General features: G+C 40.0%; 1 protein-coding gene and 1 long non-coding RNA gene across 5 annotated transcripts in view; one reads left to right on the forward strand and one right to left on the reverse strand.

Annotated features, from left to right (window-relative positions):
* Positions 1-681: 681 nt before the first annotated feature.
* On the reverse strand, positions 682-3,139 carry LOC148127983 (uncharacterized). 2 transcript variants are annotated; one of them, XR_015740776.1, is made up of 4 exons: positions 2,879-3,112; positions 2,494-2,670; positions 2,226-2,301; positions 682-1,217 (listed from the first exon to the last, which is right to left on the reverse strand). It is a non-coding gene; the product is annotated as an uncharacterized LOC148127983 (long non-coding RNA). The 2 variants fall into 2 exon arrangements; XR_015740777.1 differs by lacking the exon at positions 2,226-2,301 and having other exon boundaries at positions 2,879-3,139.
* ACVR1 (activin A receptor type 1) overlaps positions 3,052-21,586 on the forward strand; it is an 89,687-nt gene continuing 71,152 nt past the window's right edge. The window contains exons 1-2 of one of the 3 annotated variants that reach the window (XM_087920178.1): positions 3,182-3,614; positions 10,570-10,674. The gene's annotated coding sequence lies outside the window, so the exon portion shown is untranslated. Of the gene's footprint in view, positions 3,615-10,569; positions 10,675-21,586 lie in introns of all 3 variants that reach the window. The other 2 variants (XM_087920176.1, XM_087920179.1) reach the window with 2 other exon arrangements.

A 21,586-nucleotide genomic window follows, 5' to 3' on the forward strand; every position in this document is an offset into this window, starting at 1 on the left:
AGTTTCAGTAGCCTGGGCAGATTACCCAAAATCCCAATCCTCACAGCCAAATGCTTTCAAGTAGTGTGAAGTGAGAGAAACTTTGAAAGGACTCAAGGTTCTGGGTACAGGAAATGTGTCCACCAACACCAGAGCAGTTCTGGCACAAACTGGGCAGTTGCAAAGAGCCAGCTGGCAGCAGAGAGTAGCTTCAATTCCAACAGCAGTGACTGCTGGTGGGGAAGATATTTATTTATTTGATTTGTCAATCGCTTACAAGATAATAGGTATAAGGATAAACATAGTTATGAATACAAGAAATGAGTACATATAAGAAAAATAAAAGAAAGGACAGGGACGGTAGGCACTTTGGTGTGCTTGCATGCCCCCTAATATATAGTTGATATATATTGATATATAGATAGTTGATATATATTGATATATAGATAGTTGATATATAGTTAGTTGGAGGTGTGAGGCCAGAGGCCAAGAGAAAAGAACATAGGATAGGACAAAAATTGGAAATAATAGACATCAAAGTTCTAAGATGGAATTGATGTGTAAGAATGACAGGAACTATAGAGAATCTAGAAAGGAGGGGGGAAAGCCTGTATAAATTTTAGAGTAGGCAATCAGAAATCTTAGATTAACCAAGAATACTCTGTAAAATAAAGCATTCAGCAAGAAAAATACAGGTAATCCTCAATTTATAACCATTTCTTTAGCAACCATTTGAAGTGACCACAGCTCTAAAAAGGGAGCTACAACTGGTCCTCGCATTTACGACTTTTGCAACATCTCCATGGTCACATGATCAAAATACAGGCATTAGAACAAGCAACATGTATTTTTGATGATTGCAGCACCCTGAGGTGACATGGTTGTTCTTTATGACCTTCTCAGACAGTATCCAATAAGTAAAGTTAATGGGGGGAAGCTGGATTTGCTAAATGACCACATGATCCACTTAACAAATGTGACAAAAAAGGTTATAAAATTGAGCAAGACTCACTTAACTAACAACCTTGCTTAGCAACAGAAATTCTGGTCCCAATTGTGGTCATAGGTTGAGAACTCCTTATAAAATAGAGATATCAAAAGAAAAAAAAAATGAAGGTGAAAGTTCGTTCTCCAAGCTTTTGGATTGGTTTCCAAATGTTTCGTTACCAGGCTAGGTAACATCTTCAATTGAGTTTAGGGGATGTCAGTGTTCTTCTGTTTATAAGGGCTTCGTCCACCTTTAAATAAACAGAAAAACAGTAAAACTACTTTGTAGGATTATAGGCAGAGTAAATAAACGGAATTGATAGGCAGAGTAATGCACAATAATTGATGGGAATAATACTGTATATAGGAGAGGTAAGAGAGTAGACCATGATATAACAGGAGAACATTAATTTTGTGTTTTCACTTTTATTTTCTTATATTCTTATATGTTGAATGTGTACAGCCTGTCTGTCTTCACAGCAGGGGTGTCAAACTTGCGGCCCATAGGCTGGATGCATCATGCGCTGGCCACGTCCACCCCCAGTTTAGCAAAGTGGGGGGAAAGTCACGATACGTCACGTGACAATATGACACCGTGAGTTTGACACCCCTGCTTTATACCATAGCTGAACCAATGATAATATCTCAGGAATTTTTATGGGTGAGACTAGGATAGCACTATAAATCAGGACATATAAGAAAGTCAGAGGAAATTTTGAAGTATTTCATGGGAGAAAAAAGACACCCAACTTCAGACTTACAATAAATAAAGTGCTTTAATAAAAGATATTTAGCGTATTAAGGGAAGAAAATTGACAGCCACTAAAATAGCTTAATCCCCTGAGGACTAAATGAAGACATTTAATATGCCAATTTGATTCCTGGATGTTTTTCCTCCACCTAATCCCCCCAACTTCTCCTAAGTATTTACCACAAGAAAATGGTTATCTGTATCTTTCCCCAGGCTTATTACTTTGTTCAGCAGCCAGATATATTAAATTCATTTCCCCTTGCAAAATAGAACATTTTTTCATCGACTTAAAAAAATCATTAACATTAAAACAGCTGTTCCTTTTCAAGGCAAGTTTGCTAAGTAAGATAAAGTATTGCCTAAAATAAACCTTTTATCTCTTGCTTTAATTCTTAATTAGAAAAAAAGCAAAACTATAGAACTGTTGTAGAAATTGTGGGTTTGGATAATAAAAATATAATAACAAAAAATGAAGCAAAGAATGTTTTTGAAATGTCAGTGTAATCACCTTGGCTTTTTCATCCTTAAAGGTGGATTTTTTCTTTCTTTGTAGAACTACTGGTGTGACTCAGTTTTAGGTTTTTCTACAAGTAGAATAAAATAATCATTCTAAAATGGGTCTCTTTTATATTTTCTCACAATGTATTATGGTTTTCCAGGGATGAAATTGCATCAATCGTTATTAGTATTGCTTGCTTTTCCAAAAACCTGTTTGGAGTTCTAACACAAGATTATTTCCTACTAGCATTTGAGTGAGTCTTTCTCCCTTTCCTCACCTCCCGCCATTTTCTGTTTTGAGTTTGAGTGCTTGTACTGTTTTTTTTCCCCCTTCTGTTCCACACACGTGAATTAGTAGGTTGCATGTTCACACTTTGGCAGGCAAAGCCCGAGTCCTAGGAGATGCTTTCTTGGAGTGAGATAGTCTGTCGCTCCCGAATAGGAGCAGGTCGTGACTGGAAAGAGAAGAGAAAGCGTGGGTAGATTTTATATATATATATAAATATATACATATATATTCCAGATCTCTCTAACGTAAAGGGCGCGCGAGGCAGTCACAAGGGGCTTCGTGGAAAAGACCAGACCGCGAGACACACACACACACACACACCCCTCCTCAAAAGCACCAGAGGCGCTGCCGCAAACAGAACGCCCCCCCCCCACCGCCACGATCCCAGCCCGCGAGCCCACGCGTGTGGGCGGGTCACGTCGCACGGGGGAGGGAAGGTGCGGTGCCCCTTCGTCCCTGCAGGGGGCGAGGCGGGGCAACTTTGGCGGCGCCTGGATTTGCGCCGGGAGGAAATGATGTGCCTGCCGCCTGGCTCATTCCAGCTCCTGAAGCCCATTGGCAGAAGAGGGAGCAGCCACTTCCTCCTCCTCCTCTCCACTCTCTCTCTCTCTCTCTCTCTTACACACACTGCAGCTGGATTCCCGGCTGAGTAGCCCCACCTCCTCCTCCTCCTCCTCCCCTCCCCTCGCCCGGAGTCTGCCTTGTCTCGGCTCGCCCGGCTGCTCTCGGGAACTTTGCGCTCGGCTCGCCTTCCCTTTTGCCAACTTTTCCCCCCGTCGCCGCTCGACGGCAAGTTCTTCTCCCGCCTTGGCGAAGGGTGCCGCCGCCGCCGCCGCTGCGGGAGAGCGCGGATCCCGCCGGAGGTGGGAGGCGGCCCGCTGGGGAGATGCGGTCGCGGAGTGATTAGAGCGCGGGACTCCGGGTTTTGGCCGCCGCCAGCGCTGCAGCAACTTGCAAGCGGAGCGGTGGTCGGCTGCCGCTGCGGCAGATCGGCGGAGGAGAGAAATTGTTGCTGCTGTGTCTGCTCCTCCTTTAAACTGCGCCTGAAGCTCCCGCGCCGCCCGCTCGGCTGCTTTTTTTTTGCCTTTGTCTGTTAACCGTGCGAGAGAGGTGAGTGGATCTCTGTCTGGGAGAGAAATCGCCCACTTGGCCGCCATCTCCCCCCCCCCCCTTTCTCCTCCCGCCCCCCAAACGTTGGGCAGCTTTCTCTCTCTCTCCTCCGTGTTTTTAAACGAGGGGCTTCCATCTCCCCCCGTTCCTTCCTCTTCGGGACACGAACCTGCCTTTCCAAACGGGGGAGGCCGGTCGGTCGCGATTTTTTTCTGTGGTTTAACCTTGCTCTTACATTCGTCTCCTCTCCGCCCACTTTTCTTTTCTGGATGGAGAATCTTTTTAAAAATCTTTTTTTTTTAAAAAATGCACACAGCGACTGGAAAGGGAATCCGTGTGGGTTGCTTCCTCCCCCCCCTCAAAACCAGCTCTCAGACATGGGCGTTTCGGACGTGCCTTTACAGTTCAAAAAAGCTCGTAAGCTAATGCTGCATCTGTATGTCCTGCTTCCAGCCGTGGCTTTGGAAAACTTAGCAGATGGAAGCGGCGCATCTTTTAATCGCTTCGGGGAGGCCGCCTTTCCTGAAAGTGGAGGGTTTGGAGGTTGGGGGGTGTGTGGGGAGAGGAAAGGCTGTGTAGAGAGGAAAGAGAATCTGTATATTAAACTTTCCTTGGCTCCCTCCTCTGGCTGGCTGCAGTCTTCAAGGAGCATCAAAGGAAGGAATGCCCCACAGGGCAGCTGTGGTTACAGATGTTACTCATTACCCTGCCAAGTATAAGCCCGTCCCTCTCTGTGTGCTGTAACGCTTGTAGGGAAGAAGGGTTTGTTTGGGAAAGTCAGCGGTACAAAATGCAAAGATGATGGATAGTTTTGATGGGAAGCAAAGCAAGCCAGTTTTCTTACACAACACCTGTCCGGTTTGGTTTGTGGACTTTCCCCAAAGGATTGGGGAAAGGAAGAAAAGTTGGGGGGGGCGGGGGCTGTTGTTGGTTTGGATTCTCATTTTTCTGTGTCTACATATGCAATTGTCATTTTAAAAAAAAGAAAGTTGGAATTTGACTTGCACACTTGGCTTACCCTCTAGTGAGGCTGACCGGCTTTTTTTTCCCCAAACAGCAGAGCCTATGAAGGACATTTAATCCCTTCCCTGAAATTTGTTTTTTGTTGAAATGGCCCTTTGTTGAAAGCAGTTTTTATTGCTGTCTGCAGGCTACAAACACATGTTTTTTCAACTGGTTAAAGAAATAGTTACGCCAGCATGACGTTTGGCAGAATCCTTTTCTAGCATTCCTTCATTTAAACTGAGATCTGAAATACCGTGGATCTCAAGAGAAATAACTCTTGCAAGTCTATTCCAGATATTGCCATGGGTTCTGAAGAGGCTTCATAGTAGTGGGATTCATACATCACATAGTGCAAGGATGTAGAATGCTTGGGTTTGGTTTAGTGGGTGATATGTATTCTTCCAGAGGACGCGATGGCTCAGTTAGTTAAAGACATTGAGGTTCTCAGCTGGAAAGTCTGGGTCAGTCTGGGTTTAAGACCCAAGTGCAGCATGCCCGGGTGAGTTCCCATTACTTGCCTCAGCTCCTGCCCACCTAGTAGTTCAAAAGCATGCAAATGCAAGCAGATTAATAGGTATCACTTTGGTGGGAAGGTAACAGCTTTCCATTCACTGCACCTCATTGTATAGTCTTGCTGGCCATGTGACCATGGAAAAGTCTTCCCATACAACGCTGGCTCCCTCAGCTAAGAAATAGTCATGAGCACTACTGCCTAGAGTCAGATAGGATTGGACAGGGGAAAACCTTTACCTTTATACATCCATCCATTTTGGTTATAACTATTGCTTATAATGTATGATGTAAACAAGGACATTCAGTAAATCAGGGGTCCCCATCCAACCCCCTATTTGGAATTGGCCCGTGCGAGTGGCTGGCCAGAGCCCATGCATGCAGCTTCACTTGTGCAAGTGGTGGGCTGGCAGGCACTCGCACACATGCGCGCTGGCCCACTGCTCATGCAAGTTTGAGTTGTGTGCGTGCATGCTGGCCTGCCATTCGCACAAGGGCTGTGGCTGTGCGCACCGACCTGCTGCTCGCACAGCCAGTTCCCCTCCTCCCCCACTGGGCTGCCAAGCAATAAAGGTTGGGGACTGCTGCAGTAAACCATGGCTAAGTGCTACCTGTACTATCTCTGAGCTTTAATGCACCTTTACACAACAAGTTTTGTGTAATGGTTGAGGCAGCAGACTCGAAACCAGTAGATCCACGAGTTCTAGATCTTCCTTTGGCCTTAGAACCCTCTTCTAGTAATCCATGTATTTGCATAGTAAACAGTGACTGATAAGTTGTGGTATGTGTTCTTGGAAGCAACAGCTCCTTTGTGTCAAGCGCACTTCATGCTGACTTATAACAATAATTGTCTTCAAAACTGCCAGGGTACATACTTCATTATGGCATTTCTGCTCTACCTTTCTTGATTTTTAGAAGGGCTCACTAATTTTCTTTTTGCAAATCTACATTTTAAGGAACCGTGATAATCTCTAATTGTAATGAGGAGAACTTGGCATAGTTTATTTGTATGCTTCTCAAGCAGTCGGTCTTGACTAACATTTAACCCATTTCCCCAGCAAATTAACATGGAAATGAGCATAGATGTTAGCATAACCGAGAGAAGCAACTAGCAGTCCCTCTTCCCTGAACATTATTCAGATTGTGATGCTCTAAATTTGAAACCAGTTTTATATTCTTCAGTTTTAAGTACATAATTGAATAAGTCCTAGTTAACATCTCTGCAAATTCATGCTTATAACTAAATCTGGTTCTGAATGGGAAGTTCTGTTTTCATATAGCTGTCTATTTCAAGTCTTGTTAAGCTTCATATTACTTGTCTCACATTGACCTGCTTTCTTGAAGTTATGGAAATGTTGGAAGGCACAACCTTCAGTCTTGGTTAGTGCAAGTTACAATGAGCAAAAAATTCTCCCCTTTGAACTGTATGGTGAGGTGTAGGAATTTAGGCAAGAAATCGGCTTGCTATGAATTGGGACTAGCCTCATATTTGGTTTCATGGGAAATTGCTTTTCCTTGATTTGGGAAGTGAATAGAAGAAATCTGTCTTTGGAAAGAGGTCTGTCTTTCCAATATTGCTGTAGACTCTTTAACACATTGGGAAGGCACCATTTTGGGTGATGTTAGTTGAGAGGAACTTGCATGGAATTCAAATCTGTATATGCAGAACAATCTAAGACATACCCTCCCCAAACAAAGTGTATTCTGATCATTCTAAAAGTTATGAATTTCCATCCGTTCTGAATGGTTTTTTTTTCCTTTTCTTTTTTAAAAAATAAAGTGTATTCTTTTATATTTTTTAAAAAAGCAAAATTAATCATAATATTAACAGTACTTTAGCATCAGCATTATACACATTTATCTCTTATGAATATTTACATTTACATACATTGTTATACGATTATTCTTTTTCTTTTCCATCGCTCTTGTTCTAGTTTAAAAATGAGGGGAACATTTTGTTGACATAAAAAATAAATGTGTTTGTGTGTATAGGATATATAAAGTGCTACTTATTCTTAGTATTGTTTTGTGTATGGTGGGAATGGAACATCAATGGTAGCTTCTGGACAAAAATTGATAGCGTACTGAGGACATCCCTTATCTTTTACCTTTAGTGATTTTTTAGTGTCTAAAGCTGCTGCCTTTGGTAAATAAATCCTTTAATGTAGCAATCAATTGCTACTGAATATAATTTGAGTCTTTTACTTTGTAAGTTGATGGGTTTTATTTTATATATTTATTATTGTATTTATGTGTTGGAACTGACTTGCTCAGAAAGTTCTGAGTTTTTTAACTAATGGTTGAAGATCACATGACAAAGAAAATATACATACAGGTGTATATTTTTGTATGCTGCATGTTTTCATTTGGGTTAAGCTTACATAAAAGGAAAGCCATCTAGTGCTAATAGGATGCATTGTGTGAATTAAGGAGTCAAATTCCAAAATAACTACTGGAGGTTTGAGGGTTCCAAACATGGAACAAAACAACCATGTTCTGGAATTGTTGGGTCCTGAGTTCAGTTCAAGTTGGGATATATTGTTTTATATTGCCTGGAGTGTCCCTAAAAGTTAAGTATAAGTTAGCTTCTGTTCTAAAAATTCCTCTAAGCTATGGAGACTTTTAAGAGCACATTAGCCAATAAAATAGCAGAGCTAAAGTTCTTCCTTCTGCTGCTACCATTCAAATGTGGCTGAGTAGAGAAAGCTTGGTAATGTGAGGGTGAGTTAACTCCTACTGTAGGAGGTAGGTAAATTTTGGAAGTCTTTGAAATAGAATGTAAAGGTCATGGCCTGGCTATATCGTTTTTGTGTGTTATGTATGTACTTTGTGTCTTTTTCAGGTAGGTTGTTATGAACTGTGCTTTACAGAAAGGGTATCTGTGCTGGTAAGCTTTCGGACATTTGGGGCATACTGCTTTGTCTGAAGTTGTCTATATTTGCTGAATGCAGAGATTTTATAGTTACTGAATTAGGAAGAAAGAACCCCCACCCCCATTAAATTGTGTTGGGGTTATGCTGGAGTGATTCTATTATGTTTTTTTTCCCCCGCTGGGCTAATTTCTTGTGATTATTTGTGCAGACAGGCTGTAAAAAAAAAAAGTACACCCAACTTGTTTACTCTAGGAATGTTTAAATATTTACAGTCCTTTAAAAAAATCGTTTAGTCAATGTAGTTATAGTTTGAGCAGTAGACAGCAGTCAGCATGGGCTGCTATTTCACTTTTATGACCTGATGATGAAAAATAAGAGGTTTATTTTATGTTGCCGTTGTTCCCTGTGGCAGAGCACTTAAGATGTTTCAGGATTTGTTGTGGGATCACAAAACACTTCAAAATGTTTCACTGGAACATTCAAACTCCCTGGTTACAAGTTTGTACCAACACTCTCCCCCCCCTTTTATATCTGTAGTGGGATTCTATATCACTGATTCCTTTGGCCTCTTCAATTCTATCACCAGCAGTAGCTAATTGAAAGGATTTCTTTGCACTTATCATGTAGCAATTGTTTTTGCTGAATCTGCATTCTAAGAATGTATTCTAGAGCACTTAGCGCTTCCAGTATATTTGAAAGTTCAAAGGTTTGCTCTTGTTTCATACTTAACCTGATATATGCATTCCAATTTGGGCTTTGAGAACTTGTATTTCTTTAAACTCTTCCTTGTAGTTTGAGTTATAGAGTAGTTGCAGAGGGGCCTTTGTGTTTGTATGAGTCTGTTGTGTTTAGGTTCAGCCCTTTAGAAACTCTGGGTGTCTCTGAGGTTTATCTTTAATCCAATTTATGTGTATCAAAGTAGATTGGATTCAGGTTGCTTTATAATTTTGAAATTCATACTTTTTCAGAGGGTATTCTATTTGCCTGTTGCACGTGGTTTCTGATATGAATCTGTGTGCTCAAAAGTAGTGTGATGAGAGAATGATTGTTATATTTTATCCGTCCTTTTTAATATACACACATACACACAAAGGGGTGGGTTAACTGTTTGGCTGAGCTGAAAGTTTGAAGAACAAGGATACCACAAATTACAATTGTAAATCAACTTGTGAACATGTGATTCCCACTGTCTCTATACCTGACTATTATGCAGCCAGATCATCTAAATGTATTGGATTGCCATCTATAATATTGGCGTATGTCAATTTTTAGAATTATAGTTGGTCATATTATACACAACTCTCTAGGAGTTATATTTCTTTGGAATAGAACATTTAAGTTTCTTAAATGTGTATTTGGAAAATGACATTTGAAGAAAAAAGAAAAGGCCTTGACTTACTTACTTCTGAAGGTATTTTTCAGACAGTTATCGTGCATACATTGAAAACATATGGTGAGTTTATATGTGGATGGATTTGATATGCATGAAATTGTATTGTCAGAAAGTAGCTCCTTTGGGCTTTTAAGATGATGACAACTCATTTAGGTAATCTTGTGAATATGTCCTTGATTATGGTATGAGAGTTCATTACGACAAGCTCTATTTATGCATGGAATGGAGAGCAACTAGACCTTAAGCCCTTAAATGGAAACAAATCTTACAATTATTAGATTTAAGTAAACTAATGAAACACAGGTTCTATTTAACCTAAACTGTGTTGTTGAAATTTATGGGACAAGATAGTCCAAATTTGAAAAATGAGCTCACTAAAGATATGTTTTCACTTTCTATTTCCAAATTACCCTTCCTGTCAACTTTGTCTATGTTCTGAGTTATCTTGATCTCTTGCTGCTTCTCTTGTTATTAATTCCAGCCTTGTCACTGGGATTTCTAGGTTTCCCATTTTTCCACAGGTTCAGAAATATGAATATAGTTCTGTAGAATTTGAAACAAGAACAAACTTGACAGCTTTAAGACTTGTGGACTGCAACTCCCAGAATTCCTCTAGTCATGTTAGCTTAGGAATTCTGGGAGTTGAAGTCCACGAGTCTTAAACTTGCCAAGTTTGAAGATCCTTGTGTTAGGGTTTGGCAGTCTATAGGAAAGCTTTATGTCATCCCTGGTAATTGCTTAAGTAGCCTCAAGGAGACACACCTAGATTTGGTTCATATTATATGCTAATACATAAGGTTGTTTGTTTGATTTTCACTTAGTATGTTGTGTGAATTCAGCTAATCATAAAACTTCTTTGGGATGCAAACCACAGCTTTGAATTACCTTGGAAGTTAATGTAAAAGTATAAACTAATTCTTTAATTGATTAGGCATATTAAATAATGTTTTATACAAATTGGAGTAAACAAAAACCACTTGTCCATATTTGCTAGGACTATTCAGCACAGTAGAAATCTTATCAGAAAACTGAAATTAAAACAAATTTTGTTGTTTTACTTAAACATCGCAATGCAGTGTTTGGTTTGAAAAAATGTATGTTTGCCACTGTCTTACATCATGCTAACTCATGAATTGTTAAACCAGCTCTGATTCATTTCTGATTTGTTTTTCAGACTATGAAGATAGTCATACTTCAGTTAGCCAGTTTCTAGTTTCTTCTTCACAGTTGCTCTTACCATACATTTCTGGATTGGTTTGAACACAAAATCAAATCACAAGTAAGTCAAGAAACTGCAAGTAAGCCATGAGGTGTTACTTAAATATATCATGTGAAGTCACACTTGCAGTCAGCATGCCACAAAAACTGTATGATTTCTAACTGGCTTAATACCCTAAAATAAACCATGGCTTGCTTATTACCCACTCTTGTGCCCATACTGAGCTTTGTATCTGCGTTAATGTGTACAGAAATCAATTTCATGGTGTTATACCTTTCTGATCAGATGGATGTTTGATATTTCTGGATGTGATGGGTATATGAAAAAAGGTGAAATTGATATTGGTTGTAGCAGTGGCTGACTCAATCTTTGTCAAGAAAATGGCAAATTTAACAGGAAGTGGTTGTGTGGCCTTATCTCTCAGTCATTTTCTCAATTCCCATCAGGAGTTATAGAGGCAGTTTCAGGAACTACTTTAAGCAAGAACCTCCCTGAAGAAAGTAATGCCAGGTCTCAGCTTTCAATGCTGTTTCATACTGAGAAGCTTACAAATGTCTGACTCATATACCTGAGCACAGAACTGAGGCCTCACTTTTATTTGTTCTTTCACTCTTGAATTAAATGTTTCAAGTAGGAATACCATATATTGCCTGCTTCAGGATCGCACATCCTGCTTCGGAAAGTAATTCTTGCTACATTTTTGGAATTGGTGGCTTTCTTTGGACTTCAGCTCTTGCCTCTTAGGATGGAAATCTGTGGAATCTAAAAAGCAATTTCTAGTAGTTCGTTTTCACTTTTCTTTTGATATGAAATTACTCAGTCTTCATTCTAAGTATACAGTATCAGTTAAAATACCTAAGCAGTATGAGGGAAACCTTTAAAATAGGGGGTCTTCAAACTTGACAGTTTTAAGACTTGTGGACTTCAACTCCCAGAATTCCTCCTTAAGTCATGTTAGCTCAGGAATTCTGGGAGTTGAAGTCTACAAGTCTGTCAAGTTTGAAGACCCTTGCTTTAAAACTTATGCCAAAAGGAGGAAACACCCAAAGCCAAGGACTGTTTTTTTAATTACTACAACTTTTGTAGTAATTTTTTATCATTTTACCATTGTTTAAAAACTAACAATGTGGGGTCTAATTTCTCTGAGATGCCATTACCCCTAGGATTATTTTCAGTATCATAAGCCCCCAGATTTGCCCAATTGGCAGAGTAGATTCATCACTAATATCCAAACATACTCTTCAAAGGGTGATTGCAGTTCATGGCTATTTTTATATTTTAAAAATTCTGTTACTATCAAGCAGTTCTTTCAGCCATGTGACATTTTTGAAATTTTTTAGTGTTCATCTGACTGTGGTATATTGATTTTTAATTCATATGATGCCAACTGAAGCTATATTAGTTGAGCATCCAGCTGTTGTACTTAAGTCTCCTTGCCTGGCATATTAAAGCTGTGGTGAACTTAGGAGAGTAGAGGGTTTTTTCCCTCTAAAGCAGAGGTCGCCAACCTTTTGGACCTCAGGGACCACCAAACTCATAATTTTAAATCCCGCGGACCACTAATATGGATTTTGACAGGCGATGGCTTGCTGATGTTGGTGGGAGAGAGAGAGATCTGATCTAACCTTGGAGGGCTGGTGGCGATGTGTGTTCTCTATCTCTCTCCCTTTCTCCCCCACTCTCCCACACACCCATACCCCCTCCAAGGCAGCCACATTCCTAACCTGCTTTTCAGCTCTGTTCTCAGAGGGAGGGAGGGAGGGAGGGAGAGAGAGAGAGAGAGAGTAAGAGAGTATCCTGCAATCCCAAATAAAGAATGATTGGTAGGAAAACGGGGTGGGAGATTTTCCTGCAGACTTTTTTGGGGATTTTCCCAGGGTCTCTGCTGCTTCTGCTTTTGGCTGCACGGAGGGAAAGCAGCAGAAGTCTTTCATTTTCTCCCCCCAAACTCCACCAGAAATGAGTCTTTGGGACCCTGCAAGGCATCCTGCTCCAAGAGGCTGCACCATTCTGGCGGAGTTTGGGGGAGAAAAAGAAAGACTTCTGCTGTTTCTGCTGCTTTTCTTGCATGAAGCCAAAAGTCTCTCCCACCCCTGCCCCGAGAACAGAGCTGGAAAATGGGGTGGGGAATTTTCCTACAGACTTTTTTTTGAGAATTTCCCAGGGTCTCTGCAGAAAAAAGCAGAAGCAGCAGAGATCCTGGGAAAATTCCAAAAAATGTCTGCAGGAAAATTCCCCACCCTATTTTCCTACCGATCAATCATTCTTTACGTCTCCAGCTCTTTTCTCGGGGCGGGGGCGGGTGGGAGAGACTTTTGGCTTCATGCAAGAAAAGCAGCAGAAACAGCAGAAGTCTGTCTTTCTCTCCCCCAAACTCCGCCAGAATGGTGCAGCCTCTTGGAGCAGGATGCCTTGCAGGGTCCCAAAGACTCATTTCTGGTGGAGTTTGGGGGAGAGAAAGAAAGACTTTTGCTGCTTTCCTTGCGTGCAGCCAAAAGCAGAAGAAGAAAGAAGAGGAAAGAAGCAGCCAGGTGGGGACAGGTGGGGCGAGTGGGGCAAGTTCCACCCCTCCCCTCACTACCTCGTGTTCTCAATGCAAGCAACACAAGCATTGTATTCCCGCGGGCCATGTGGGTGGCGCAGCCTTGTGTTTCCGCGCAGCCTGGATTAATTGCTTTGAGGGTGACATTTCTCTGTGGACCACCAAAATTTTCCCACCGGTTGGCGACCATTGCCCTAAAGAGCTGTACACTTACAATTTCATGACCTGCGTGGGTGGTCTGATGGTTCCACATCCTATATCTGAGATATTTTGATATTTAATTTTATCCGGATATTAGTTGTGGTTGGCTCTCATAGCTTCATTATCCATTTTTCAGTTGCCATATGATTGCAGTTGCTATTACACAAATTAACATATACAGCTGAAGCTGTATGCATGACACAGTTTAAAAATCCTAACCAAGTGAATGAAATTCTTCCCTGAGAAGTCATTGGAATGGTCAGTCAAATATTCAAAGTCAAATCAGTTTGCTTATTTTCCTGGTTTTTTTTTAACCGCTCTTTAGTCCAGTATTACATTTATTCTGGTTCTTGAGATAGGGAGGAATAGTGAGCTACACAGGCCACTATTTGCTTTTTTATATCTTAAGATCTCAGGAGGTGGTCCTTGCACAAACTTTATGTTCATCAAGCATTCATACTCAAGAGTAGTCTCTAATGTTGATAATATGTTCTCATAAGGATATGTGTAGCCTAGCCTGGATGCCTAGGTGAATTTGTCTGTGTTGAGAATGTAGGTTGGAAAAGCTTGATTTGATTGACAGTATACTAATTCTAACAATGGCTAGTGAATAAAGTACAAATATCTGGGTACATCCAATATACTAAGCTGTGGCTTATCAACTATAGTGGTTGACCTCAGATAAAATGCTAAGGTCAAATCCATCATGTCCTGCAGTGTGTGGTTGTGCTCTTTTGGGATGATGAAGTTTCTAGTCCAAACCAGTACATTTGAAAGGCGCCAATTTGTGAAAAATTAAATGGACATGGTGAGTGACATTTGGGTATATTTGCTTGGCAAATGACAACAAAAGTAGAAAAACTACTTATCACTTAATGTGAGCAGTTTAAATTGAAGAGATAAGCATCAGTGATAATGCTTAATTGTTCCCCTTACCAATGTGTAGAGGTGCATTGTTCTCTCTTTTAAACTACTACCTCTAATTGGGGACCAGTACAGCTGTTTATTACTCCAACTTGTCTTGTTTGCTTAGCTTGTTCTGGGATACTGGATTTGAAAATCAGTCTGCCTGAATGCAGCTTATTAACAGGATTTAGCAAGGAATAATTTTTTTCTACAGGACAAGGCAGGAATCTGGCTTGTCTTAGGAAATGGAACTACTGTAGTTTGGTGTAATGGTGAAGGCACCAGGCTAGAAACCAAGAGACTGTGAGTTCTAGTTCTGCCTTAGGCCTGAAAGCCCTGCTGGGTAACTTTGGGCCAGTCACTCTTTCTCAGCCCTCACCTCACAAGACGGTTGTTCTGGGGAAAAGAGGAGGGGGAAAGGAATATTAGGTATGTTCACTGCCTTGAGTTATTTATGAAAATAATAAAAGGATTGAAAAAAAAACTGTAAAATATAACTGGAGTTACTTGTGGAAAAGGTTATGGCTTTTTTTCTTTTGAATTTTTAAAAACAGCAATGAAAACTCTGAATCCAGCTGGGGTGCTCTTCCATTCAAAGGAGAAAAAAAAAAAACTCAGTTTTTTCCTATCAACGTTTAAAAAAGGAATTTTTTTGATCTAAGAACAGCAAAATGAGTTTTTTTCCCCTATTCCTCCACCCACTCAAAAGCCAACGTGAGTTTTAATCAACTACATGCATTATCAGCTCTCTCTTAATCTCTCTTAATTTAAAGAATTATGTGCAGCCATGCTAACGGGGATTAATTTATAGAAAACTTAATAAAATAATTGTACTCCAGCAAATGCTTTTGGGGCTTTTAAGTTAACCTGATAAAAGTGTTTAGATATGGCACCCTGATGATATAAAATGAGGTGAGGCTGCTTATATGATTCTTGTTGGTGTTTGTTTTGTGACCAGATGGATAGTGTTAACATGTAGTGTTAACAGTGCACTGTTTTTAGACATTAATCGTTCAAAGATTTTGTAGGTCATACCATATGCAGCCTTGAAATAGCTTGAAATTTCAACTTACATGCAAACCACCTGTGACATAGAATGTTAAACATAGGTCACCTGGACAGTCTTTTTCTGTAATGTGTAATCAAGATTTTGTCATGTTTAATTTTAGTTATCCACAATTCTCCTACTTAGAAAAGAGTGAGAATTTTTAAAAATAGCCATGGGTTTGTTTAAAATATTTGTTATTTTCTGGACAGTAGCAAGTCAAAAATCTTTTTAAATTTCTGTGTAGAAAGAAATCGATTGTAGAATTCTTAGGGTAGAGTAGATTTTTTTAAAAATTAATTTCGTTAATATTTTTTAAAAGATATTTGAGTTATTCAGAAAAGGCCTTCAAAGTGTTTTACAAAGAAATCTAAAGCAGTCACTATCCGGAGCCATGTATTGAGAAGGTACAGCACGGTAGTTAAAATATATCCTCTGCTGTACTGTATTTTGTGTTGCAAATGTGATTACGGTACTGTATTTTGTTGTTTTAAACTAAGACTAAACATTGGATCCCATTTTTGACATGGAGAGGGTCCTTTTCTCTTACTCATAGCTTTGGCTCTAATAACTGCTATATTGTATGGCAGAACTGCAGAGCAGTGTAGAAGCTACAAGCAGACTAAAAGTGTGCTGAGGCATCCTTTTTTGCAAATACAAACATGTTATTGTATTGACGTTGGTTAATTTTGCTTCCACAGAGCTGAATTGATGGTGAGAACAGGCCTGAAGGCCTTGTCTGAATGATAGCTATAAAAATGAGTCATGAGATCAAGTTTCAACACAGCTTTCTAGCTCTCTGCGGAGGCTGATGCTGAGCAACTAAAATGTGTAGAGCCGTAGAGGCTCTAAAGAGATTTGCTAAACTTTTTTTGTGCTGTGCGTGCACTTTCTTCCCACTTCAGTCTGTTGTAGCAGTCAGTTGTATTATGTCTGGAACCCTTGGCTCTCTTTATAGTATGTTTATTCAGTTTAATCCTCTGAGCAGATTTAGAATCTGAGCGTATGCTATTAAAAGTGAATGGCAGGTACCTCAGAATTGATTGGAAAGGCTGAAATGAGGTGGGGGAAAGGCTTGCTTGTAAGATGTACATATGTCTTCCACCTCTTTTTTATTTTCCTTTAAAGACTTCCCTTTTACAGAAGAAACAATGATTCTTGCGGACGTTTTAAAATTATTTCTGCAACCAAATAATTTGCAATATAAAAAACATTCTGGTATTAATTTGAACATTTGACCTGAAGTCTGATCTACTTGATGTGATCTATTTGACTTTTAAAATAAAAACAATATAGACGACTCTTTGCCGAAAACTCTGAAGGTAATGTTGGCAACGTCCATAAAAACTTCATAATCCAGATTTGGACCTTAATATTGTTTAGCTCTCCTCTGAAGTGTCAGATCTTGAGGGCTATTTTGCAGAGCAGATCTTCCTGTAAGAAAACAAAAACAAACCATACCGTCCTTTATCCAAAGGTTTAGATTAGACCTGATCCTTTTTTATGGTGAGGCAAACAGCTATTCAAACTAATTCAACAAAGTTGGTTGGGTTGATAGTTCTGAATAGTGGTCCTTTTTCCTTAGTGCTGTTCTTGCTATTGTGTTTGCAAGTATTGAACCCAACTATAAACTCAGCAAACATGTGTCTGAAAAGGATGCAACATTTTGGCTATTTTGACCATGTGCCTTGGTTAGTATGAAAAAAAGCCTTCTCACTGGATCCAACCTTTGCATGTGAAGGTGGTGATGTAAAAGAGAACGCCTTTTGTGTTACAGTTGTCCTGGAGAGGTCACTGCCTGGTTACTTTTAGATTTGCAACTAGATTGGCAATTCTGAAGAAGGGAAGCGTTGGTTAAAATGGTTCAAGATGGGGTTGTTTTGTTCTGGATATAATGGAGAAAGGACAAGCGGGGAAAAAAGCTAAGAATATAAGTGGATCGGGAGGCAGGAGGGGGGGAGTTGCAGAACACATGTAGGAGAGTAGTGGGATATACCATACTGGGACATTGGTAGCAACTAAAGAGGAGTTTTTAATACCATCAGTCAAGTCATCCTTCTGAATCATAGGGACACTGTTTTTCCTATCTGCTCATGTCAGCACCAAGGGACTGTTTTTGAGCACTTAGGTCATTGGCCTGCAATGTCTAATATTGTCGCGTCCACAAACCAAGGGCGACACATGGAATTATTTCTGGGTAGCTTCTTTATTATTGTTTGCCCACAGACAGAATCATACCAGACTAAAAGAACTTACCTGCACAATATAAACATTTTAGTTAACCCTAGAACTATATTTTGTGAACTACTAGGGGGAGTTGCCTTTGCTTCTAGCCTACCACACATTCCAAACTCTGCTGCCTGTTTGCCCTCTGAGAAGCAGTTTCCCCCTCCTAGGACTCCAGACGACATTCTAACACCAGTAGGATACTTCTGTGTGGTTCAACATCTCTATAAAACTCCGGGGAGGTCCTTTGGAGCTTTGGAGTAAAATGCCACCATGATGGTTATTACACCCAGTTCTGCAACTCTCTTGGTCATTAAATTCCAAGGAAACACCAAGAATCCTTGAATGTTGCTTAAATTCTATAATGAGTTGGATGAAGGAGAACATTCCTTAATTAAATACAAACAATATGGAGATGCTGGGGGTAAATAGGATATTCAACCTCAGGGAATTGAGGTTCAACAGCTGGTTGCAGTCTTGTGAAAGTACAGGTCCACAGTGGGAGAATGCTCCTTCATCTTCTGGATTTACAAATGATGTGAGCAATGCGTATGCATAATTAAGTGCCAATGGAAGCCATTCATGAAGACAATTGGATTTTGGTTACAATTAGTCAGTTACCTAGTTACATCCTGCAAAATACCCTATGTATGTCTAAAAATTGTGATTGGTTCATGACGGCTTTCTTGTCAAGAAAAGGTGCAGATATCACATTGTGCTTGTACTGACAGATTTCTACTACACATCAGTTGGTACTACAGTACTACTCTTAGACTTACAAACAATCATTTAGTGACTGTTCAAAGTTACAGCGGCACTGAAAAAAGGACGATGACCATTTCTCACATGACTGTTGCAGCATCTTCATGGTCATGTCATCTCACTTAGCAACAGAAATATTGGGCTCAATTGTGGTTGTAAGTCGAGGACTACCTGTGGGTGGTAATTGACACAAACTTAAGTTCTTGGAATAGAAGCTCTAAATGACTCAGTCTAACTGTCTGAGAGAGTTCATATCTTTTCTGCTTAGATCTGCAGAAGTGCCATAATTTTGAAGATGCCATAATTGTTCACGGATCATTTTTGTAGCACAGTGGTCTTCTATATAGATACACTGTTGAGAAAATCTGCAAAGAGGCATCTGTCCCACCAGGCTCTTAACTGTTAATTTATTTCAGTGTTCAGTGTTGTTTTTAATTTTCTATATACCGTTTGCTATCCTGCTGCTAGCTGCTGTTAGTTGCCTTTTAAAACTTTTATTTTTGTTTTTGTTAATGAATTCAGAAATCAGAAAGAAAAAAAATAAAGTTATAAAGCAAGAAGGAAAAGAAAAATGGCAGACATCAGGGTCCATGGACCAACACCGATCTGTGGCATGCCAGAAACCAGCCCATGCAAACAACAAAACCCTATCCGCAAGATGCAGGCAGCATGCAAAACCACGTCCCTTCCGGTCCACGGAAAAACCTCTTTCCACGGAACCAGGCCCGGGAGCCCAAAAGGTTGGGGGCCACTGGCATACATTCATAAATGACAGGAGCCAGTTTTGTCAAGTGGTTAAGACTAGAATCCGTGAAACTCTGCCTTCTAATTCCACCTTAGGTTTAAAAGCACAGCTGGGAGACTTGGGGCCAGTCATTCTCTCTCTCGGCTCAACCCACCTCATAAGTTTGTTATGGTGGGAAAATAGGAGGAGGAGGACGAAGTAGTATTAAATATGTTCGCCCCCTCATTTATAAAAATAAAGGCAGGATGAAAATAAATAAATTAAAAGTGTGTGTGTGTGTGTATAGATCTTGACTATCTATTATAAAGGTAGAGTTGAAACAGAATAAGCAAAATAAATACTCTCTCAAAATAAATACTCTTATATGCGTGGGCTCAGATTTAGAGATTGATTTCTCAGGTTTTTCTTTCTTTATGCATCATCCTAAATAAGGTGATAAATTTTCAAAACACTGACTTCTATGGAGTTCCATACTCTGTTATAGTTAAGGAGTATTTAAATTGGGAGCTAGTACTCTGAACAACATTTGTGTATAACTGCATGGTTGGATTTTAGAGGTCTACTTTGAAAGAAACCTGTCAGCCGAGAAATAGCTCTAAATGATTTTAATTTGAACCAAACATTTGTGAACATCAGAGGACTATTATGTCAAATGCTAATCCCCTTCCCAGGGAACATTTTGCAGAGCTCCGTAAAAAAAAAAAGGATTTTCTGAGTTAGATTTTCCCATCAGGTGAGTTACTGAATCCTGCTTGTCGGAATGTACTTTCTGTTCACTTGGAGAGTTCTGAGAAATACATATGCTGTCTCTCACAATACAGTTGATTTTCAGATCATTTGTTCATATTACAACCTTACAACCATTTGTTTAATGATTGTTTGAAGTTACAGTGGCACTTTAGAAAAACGACGTAGGACCATTTTTCACACTTATGATTATTGCAGGATCCCATTAATCATGTGATCAAAATTCAGACATTTGGCAACTGGCATGTATTTAGGACAGTTGCGGTGTCTCAGGTTATGTGATCGCCTTTTGCGACCTTCCGACAAGCAAAGTCAGTGGAGAAGCCAGATTCACTTAACAACCATGTTACAAATTAAAGAACTTCAATGATTCACTTAACAACTGTGGCAAGACAGGTAAGCGGGGCAAAATTCACTTAACAACTGCCTTAGTAATGTTAAGCTCAATTTTTGAGGACTACCTGTATAAGTAAATTAAAACTGCAATTTTACACCATTTGCCTGAGAAAATACCTACTTGGACTTGGTGGGTGTATTTCTGAGTCAGTATGTTTAAGATTACATTATTAGATCATTATATTAGTAAGGATAAGTGCTGGATTTGAGTGACCGAGAGTCAGATGCCTATCTAGCCAGAAAATTCACAGGACGACTGTGGCCCAGCTCTGTCCTTTAAGCTAATTTACTCATTGACCGATTTTACAGGCAGAGTTTTACTATATGAAAGCTGTGGTTTTGCTTAACCCTGATGCTGAATAAGCGTCTAAAGTTACAAAACATATTAAGCTATCGACCATAGTTCAGACCTGAGAAGGATTGGGCTGCAACAATACTCCAAAACCAAAGAAACCACATTATGGATTCCTATATTGTATATCCTTCCTTTTGGAAGAAAGATGGTGGCACTAATGCGGAGAAGCAGGTAACATTTTAATGGTGAGGCAGATTCGTGCAGCCCAGGGCTGCAAACTGCAGTAGTCCTCGATTTACAACAGTTCATTTAGTGACCGTTCAAAGTTACAACAGCATGGGAAAAAGTGACTTACGACCATTTTTCACACTTACGACCATTGCAGCGTCCTCATGATGAAAATTGTGACATTTTGGCAACTGACTCGTATTTATGACAGTTGCAGTGTCTCGGGGTCATGTGGTCACTTTGTGCAGCCTGCTTACGAGCAGGAAGTCAATGGGGAGGCCAGATTTGCTCAATGAAAAACGTGTTACTAACTTAGTAACTGCTGTGGTTTACTTAACAACTGGCAAAAAGGGTCATGAAATGGGGCAAAATTCACTTAAATGTTTTGCTTAACCACAGAAAATTTGGGCTCAATTGTGGTCGTAAGTCGAGGACTACCTGTATATAGAATGAAAATTCCTTTCTGGTTACGTTTATTGCTTCGTGTGTAGCTCTTGGACTCTTTAAAACAGCTTCCATCTAAGGTAGGACAGTAGAAGTCAGCCTTCAAACATCCAGTGACAGATTACATAGCCTGTCATTGAGGACACCAGCACAGTGCTCTAAATACTGGACCTTGTGTTTGAATGGAGATAACCTGCAAATCAGGCTGCAGGTTTTCCCACCAAACAATGGATCACAAAATATGTTCCACCGTGGCGTGGCTTTCTAAACCTGCTTCAACTTAAAGCACCTTGAAATGTTTGATCAATTTGTCCTGGTATAGCTGAGTGACCATGGAGGAATTCTCAGGTGGAAGGATTTTAATTTTTTCTTTCCAAAGAAGAAGAAGCTGAGGTGCTTCAATGCCACACTCTGAAATAGCTTTCCTTTGAAGGA

This window comes from Pseudonaja textilis, chromosome 1 (assembly GCF_049901715.1).
Source record: "Pseudonaja textilis isolate UNSWEBS1 chromosome 1, rPseTex1.2, whole genome shotgun sequence".
NCBI lineage: Eukaryota > Metazoa > Chordata > Lepidosauria > Squamata > Elapidae > Pseudonaja > Pseudonaja textilis.